Source organism: Prunus mume, linkage group LG7 (genome assembly GCF_029339155.1).
Source record: "Prunus mume cultivar Tortuosa linkage group LG7, ASM2933915v1, whole genome shotgun sequence".
NCBI lineage: Eukaryota > Viridiplantae > Streptophyta > Magnoliopsida > Rosales > Rosaceae > Prunus > Prunus mume.
Window position 1 is genome coordinate 19,426,713 of NC_142704.1, and position 7,247 is coordinate 19,433,959.

The window sequence follows — 7,247 nt, forward strand, 5'->3', positions numbered from 1 at the left end:
AACTGTGTTTTTAATGAAGATTTGATCTTCCTGACCAAAAAAGAAGAAGATGAACTACATAACGCAAATTTTTAATTAAAATTTTTATTTCCATATTTCTCCACTTATTTTTCTTACAACATACACCTTTAGGGTACAGGAACCTTAATCTAGGTATAGAGCTCCAGTTTAGATAACCTGGGTGTTGGAATGTATGACTAATGGAGTCATTTTCTTGTCACAACCCCAAACCTCTGAAAGATCAAGATTTGTTCCATAGGGCAACCTCCACTCAAACGAATGCAAGAACGAAGCCAGCACATAAATTAGCGTCCTCTCTGCCAAGGGCAGCCCTGCACATATTCTTCTGCCAGACCCAAATGGAAGATACTCAAACCTATTGCCCTTGTAATCAAACTTGCTTTGGTCGTTTAGGAATCTCTTGGGCCTAAATTCCAAGGGACTGTCCCAGACACTTGGGTCTCTTTGATTGGCCCAGATGTTCAGATAAACACTTGAACCATTGGGTATGTTGTAGCCTCCAACGGTGGTAGATTGAGTCGGCAAACGTGGAACTAGTAGGCAGCGCTGGGTGCACCTGAAGGTCTCCTTGATGACAGCATCTAAGTAATGTAATTTGGGCAAATGAAACTCTTCAACCAAGGTGTTCAACCCCACAATCTCTGTTAGTTCTTCTTGAACTTTTCTCAATTCATCTGGATTTTGCATCAGTTCAGTCATCACCCATTCCACTGTTGTTGTGGTGGTGTCAGTTCCTCCCACCATAACGTCCTATATATTAAACAATTTAGAGCAACTCAATATATAGGAGTGCACATATACATTATGTAGCCAATACTAGATAATCAAACTTTTTTATTAACTAGGAACAGGATGCGAATTTCACACTCTTATTTTGGAAATCACATTGGTTAGTCACTCTGAAAAAGTTTGATCTTGTTGAATGTATATATAATTCAAATTTACAGTCAAACAATATAACGTACTTTAATAGTGTATATCAAATTTACAGTCTCACAATATAAGATGCTTTAAGTAGATTGAATGTATATAGTTCCTAGCTTGACAAGATAAGTTAAAATAAGGTCTGGTCTTATATAGGCCCCTATGTCTCCTTTGATAATAGAGGCCCATACAACAACTGTTTTTTTAACTGAAATAGTAATAATCGACACAATTTTGAAATAACTCAAATTCAAACTGAAATGCCCTGTAAAATATAAAAGGTCATAATACTCCTACATATTTACATTGCTTGCCATTAGACTTCAAATAACTCCTTCATTTCTAATTAATACTTCCTGATTTATAGCATATCAATTACTCCTTTTTTTTTATTGGGCATTCCCTCTAATCCTGAAAATTTATAATAAAAAATCCTTAAAATTTCTACTAATAAAAATTCCCTCAAATTTCAACCAAAAAAGTTACAATAAATCAGATCTTACACTTGTTGAGTTAGATCCTAGTCATTGAGTTTTATTTATTAAAAAAAAAAAGGGTTTTATTCAGAGGAAAATAAAGAAATGAGTTGTAGGTGAGAAAAAATGAATTTGAAGGGATTTAACTAAATATACTATTAAAATAACATTTTTGTAAACCTGGAAGCACGAACTGAGTTATGGATCTTCTCTACCAAAAGAAGAAAAAGAAATGGATCTTGTCTCCACCAAAAAAGGAAAAAAATCTATGGATCTTGTACACGTACCGTGAGCAAGGCCAAGAGTTCTGCATTGTAAGCGGTGTTGTAACTATCTTTATTATGCTCCAAGAGGAACTGCAACAAGTCCTTCCTTCCATGTTTTTGTTGAAGCCCCTCATTTTCGGCTGGAGGCATACTCATCTGGATTTCGATGGCAGAAGTGAAGATCTTTTCAGTGACAGAAATAGCCTTCTGTTGTTGCCTCTAATCCCTTGTATATCAAACCTGGTGCACAGGAAAAAGTCTGAAACGTCTGGCTTTGCAAGCAACCCCATAATTTCTGTCACCACCTTGAAACTCAATCCCAACATCAGTTGCTCCTCTCTTCCTGCAGCGTCCCTCCCATATCATGCGCTTGAGGTGTTGATGCTGGCCAAAATGCCACCTCCTAAATCAACTGCGCTGCCAGCTTGCTATGAATATAATTCAGAGACTTAGAACCTCTTCTTCCTCAGAGCATAGCAAGCATCAATGTTGGCATTGCTCAGCATGTGGCTCACGAACACCTTGCGCAACTGCCTCCAATCCGGCCCATACGTTCCAAACGCTATGTCGATGCCACCATGATGCAACCTGTGCAGCAACAGTAGCATCACGGTTGAAAATATGGTGTCGTGGTCACGAACCACTTGTTTGACAAGAGTTGGTGATGTGATCACAGCATAGTTTGCTACCAAGTTTTAGCTTGTAAATAGGCTGTAGGTTTTGCCAACTTTGGAAGTCGTGAAGGTTGGGGCCTAGAAAGGGAAGGTACTTAGCAGGGGAACGCCACAAGGGCCTGGTGGCATTGGAGGGGTTGGTTTCCTTGACTTTTTCCAAGGCAACAGGAACCAGAAGAGAGTAAACAGTAGGGCTAAATGGGTGAGAAAGATGAAGACTGCTTCATCTTTCTCAATGCTAGCAACAACATCCCAAAATGGTGACCACATTGTCTTCAACATTTTAATTGGTTTTTTCTAAATGAAAGGTCCCAACACACACACACACACACATATAGGAACTTTTTGTTTTTATTTTCAACTCCACCGGATAAAATAATGGTTAAAAATTTCAGATAAGTGCTGTATATCAGACAGAAATGGTTTTAATGATTCAGATAAGACTTTCTAGGAAAAGATGAATAATAATCACAAGTGCCAAATAGTTATGGTCAATATCTGAAAGTTTGGTGGAGGTTAGCTAGATCGGCTACATAAATATTTCTGGCATTATTTGTATATTTTTATTTATTTATTTATTAAAATTAGGACCATTATTCGATTTATGGCGGTGTGTTGATTCTTTGAACTGCAGATAAATCTGTTTCTTTATAGCGAGGCCACATTTACGATTGCCACGTGCCTATAGCAGCCCAACTGACAAGATCGATATGAAATGATATGCCTACATAATCTGAATATTCTTAACATCAACAAATTCGAGTGTTTTATCTTGACTTTTGTGCCTAGTTCCGGATATACATGTGCTCATTTATCATTGGGATCAATAATTCTTTGGTATGTGTAGAAGCTCATAGGCCTTGAGGCTTTCCATTACCAATGCTATACATGAATTTTCGAGAGAGGAAATAAAATTTGAATTAGTTCTCGATGTTAGACGGTCAAGTTGCTAATCTTAATTATTGATCAAGTTCATATAAACCGTAGTTTAAGTACAACTTCAATCATCAAAAGCATTAACATCTTTAAATATTGTAGGCTACTCATAGAGTGCTGGCTCCGATAGCCTTGGAGTTGGGATGAGAACCAGAGGTATCTTCTCTTCATCACAATCCCAAACTGGAAAGATCCAGCTCATCCCCCTGTGGCAATTTCCAGTCAAAGGAATGCAAGAGTGTAGCAAGTGTATACACCATCATCCTCTCAGCCATTGCTGTCCCAACACATATTCTTCTGCCTGACCCGAATGGTAAATAGTTGAAGTCACGTCCACTATAGTCCCATTTGCCATGCAAGAACCTGTCTGGATCAAAATCCAATGGGTTTTCCCAGTTAGAAGGGTCCCTATGAATAGCCCATGCATTAACAAGAACCCTAGAACCCTTTGGAATGGTGTAGCCTCCCAATGTGCATGTTTCACTTGGGCAGTGAGGGATTAAAAGTGGTAGGACTGGGTGCAAAGCGTAGAGTTTTCTACTGCTGTGTAAGTATGGTAATTTGGAAATATGAGTTTCTTGTACAATGTTGCCTTTGCCAACTACATCGTCCAATTCTTGCTTGGCTTTTCCCATCACCACTGGTTTGTTCATGGTTTCAGCAAATGCAAACTCAGCTGTGTTGGAGGATGTGTCAGTCCCACCAAGCATCATATCCTGCCCTCAATCGTATTGTTAAACATCATGTTAATGTGATAGTTTGTTTACAATTCACATGAAACAAGAGAAAGATATATATGCTTACACTCCACAAGGCACATTATTATTTTGCTAATCTTTTTGGTACCCTAAGATTTCAGGAGATTGTGAATTGAACTCAATGATCACATTAATTTGTCTAAAATTTGGTACCGTAAGATTCTCTTATCCTAAAATTTGTTATGGACACATCCTAATTCTAGTACCCTAAAATTTGTTATGGACACTCAATTACTCATTGTACCATTATTGTGTTTTTAAACTATACCTTCCCCCCATTGTTGTCGCACTTAAAGGAAGCTTGGATTTATTATAAAAGTTGCTCACTACACCAAGTCATTTTCAAAATATTCCAACTATAATCCTTAAAAATTATATTTTATTTCTTTGATACTTCAAAGGAAAAACTAATAATTATCCCAAAATAATGTTTTCAAATCCCAATTGAATACCCCCTAAAACTACTACAAATCAAAGCCAAAAAAAAAAATGACAACATAATATTTTTCAAAGTTGGTTAACTGATGAGAAATTGGAAAACTAACAATCATAAGTTTGGGCGAGTATGCTGCCAATCATTTTTTACCTCTTATCATAGTGTGTGGTTCTGGAGGAGCATGCATGCAAAAAGGAAGTTTGAGCTTGATGCAAATGGCCAAAATATCTTATGCTTTATATGATTATCAATCAAATAAAAAGTTATTTTATGTATCAATCCTTATATCTCCTTCCACATGAGAAATTATAGAATAGTACCGTATCACCACGTCAGCTTATAATACTCCTAATTAAAATTTTCCATGTATCAATTTTAAAAACAATTAAAACTTTATTTTATAGTTGGACATAAAACCCAACTATAACCCTTTGATATTAAATGGAGGCCTCCTACGGGTAATTGTTTCAAGTTGAACGTGGATGGGGCCACTGACATGGAGACGGGAGCTAGGGGAGCGGGTGCCATCGTCCGCGGACTCTCATGGAAATCGTTGGGCTCTAGCTATGCGGCACCAAGTCGGATCTCTCAGATTAGCAACAGAGCTGTATGCTCTAGTGGAATCTCTTTATGCTGATGTCTCTCATCATCCGAGATTGAATCATTCTGCAGTGCGCTTATGGTCAATAGTAGGAGGAATGCCTTGTCCGAGGGAGGTCCGTGGATGGAGGCGACGCTTCGTCAGTCCGCGTACTGCTGTTCGACATGTTCCTCGCCAAGCGAACAAGGCTGCCCATCGCATTGCCCGCTTTCACCGCGCGCGATCAAAGTTTGTCGCTCTGGTTGGATGTGGGTCCTTTGTGGCTTATGGATGCTGTTTATGATGATTGGCACGAGCCCACTGCACGTTTGATTTAATATCTTCATGCGTAATCGGGCATATGTGGCACTCTTTTTCCTCCTGAAGTTTTTCCCATCGGGTTTCTTTAGGAGGTTTTAATGAGGCCATACTACTACCATGCCGACATTCCTTTGTCATGTTGATTAATTGAATGAAGTCTTTCCTTTCAAAAAAAAAAAAGATATGTTGCATGTGCTTCCATGGGTTCCAGAGACCTTTCAGTTGTGTGTGAGAGAGAGAGAGAGAGAGAGAGAGAGAGAGAGAGAGAGAGAGAGAGAGAGAGAGGCAGTGCATGGTAAGGGGTTGTCGGTAGTAGGGCTCGAATCAGGATTCCATTCCATTCCAAAAAAAAATTCGAATGAAAATTCTTTCCAATTCCATTTCAAAAAAATTCGGAATTTCGACATCCATTCCAATTCGGAAAACTCGGAATTTTTGGAATTATAGGAAAATTTCGGAACTCACATATTTTGGAATATTTTTGGAAAGTTTTGAAAACTCATTGAAAATTTTAAACATGCCTGATGATTCATTATGTTAAAATTTTCCCAAAATTGAAAAATCATACGGAAAAACTCAAAAAACTATTATATAATATCACTTATATGTTGTTATCCATTACGAAATAGTTCATCTAGGTCTATTTGATCATCAAGTCATATAAATTCAATATCTAGTAGTTCACATACCATGAGCAGAGCTTTGAGGTGAGTCATGGTTAGAGGCGTCTTGGAATCTCCTCCCTCCTCTTTCAATTTCAACAAAAAAGTCAAAAAACCTTGACTCTCTTTCGCGCCTTCCTCCTCCATCTTCAGCCGTCGATCAATCATCTGCTCAAATATCCCATCAAACCTCCGGACCAGCCCCTCCATCTGCTTCTTTATACCCTGCAAATCGAACTGACCCAAACCCGGAAAAAAATCCGAAACATTTGGCCGACCTATGAGCCCTGTTATCTCCGACACCACTTTCCGAAACTCCGCCCCGAGCCCGGCCCTCTCCTCCCCGTCCTCCGCCGCGATGCAGCCGCCACATATCATGTTAGAGATGACGTTAAGCGACGTCAGGAAGATCTGCTCGCCCACGTTTACGGGCGACCCGGCCCGACCGTACAAGTACCTGACCGTCTTTCGGACCTGGTTTTGGCGGATCGATTGGAACCAGTCCAGCGCGGCGCCGCCGAGCATCTTCAGGATGGAGACCTTTCTCAGCATCCGCCACTCCGGCCTGTGCGGGGTCCACACGACGTCGGCCCCTCCGTAGAAGGCGATCCGGGCAGCTACGGGGACGTCACGGTTGGCGAAGGTAACGTCACGGTCTTTGAGGACCTCGCGGGCGGAGGAAGGGGAGTTGATGACGACGCAGGTCATGGCGCCGAGGCGGAGCTTGAAGATTGGGCCATAGGTGTGGGCCAGGCGGGCGAAGTAGGAGTGGAGTTCTGGGTCGAGAGAGAGAAGGTTACCGAGTAAGGGCATGCCCAATGGGCCTGGGGGCAAAGGTGGGATTTTGTTACGGGACTTTTTCATGCACAGCCATGCACACCAGGTGCTTGCGAAAATGGCTGAGAGAGTGTAGAGAAGAAGCCAACTCTCATAATTTCTGGTACTAGTTTTGAACCAATTCATGGTAAGCTTCAAATTGGGATTTGAGTTTTGTGTGAAGAAATAAAGGGAGAAGGGGAAGGACTCAGTGTGTTGCTAGTGAATATCCAGCGTACGATTAACTCAGTGGGGGCTACCAATGCGGTGGTTTTAATTTAGACCACATATTTTTGCATGCAAGTTGAACCTAAAGCACGGTTGCAAATTGCAATGCAATCAACTACCTCTTTATTTAGTAATAATTTTTTGTTGAT

General features: G+C 40.2%; 2 pseudogenes across 1 annotated transcript; both read right to left on the bottom strand.

Moving 5' to 3' along the window:
* Positions 1-149: 149 nt before the first annotated feature.
* On the bottom strand, positions 150-2,631 carry LOC148915679 (labd-13Z-ene-9,15,16-triol synthase, chloroplastic-like; annotated as a pseudogene).
* Positions 2,632-3,270: 639 nt separating this feature from the next.
* On the bottom strand, positions 3,271-7,247 carry LOC148915680 (flavonoid 3'-monooxygenase CYP75B137-like; annotated as a pseudogene). Its single transcript, XR_016121995.1, has 2 exons — positions 6,082-7,247; positions 3,271-4,013 (listed from the first exon to the last, which is right to left on the bottom strand). The product of XR_016121995.1 is annotated as a flavonoid 3'-monooxygenase CYP75B137-like (transcript).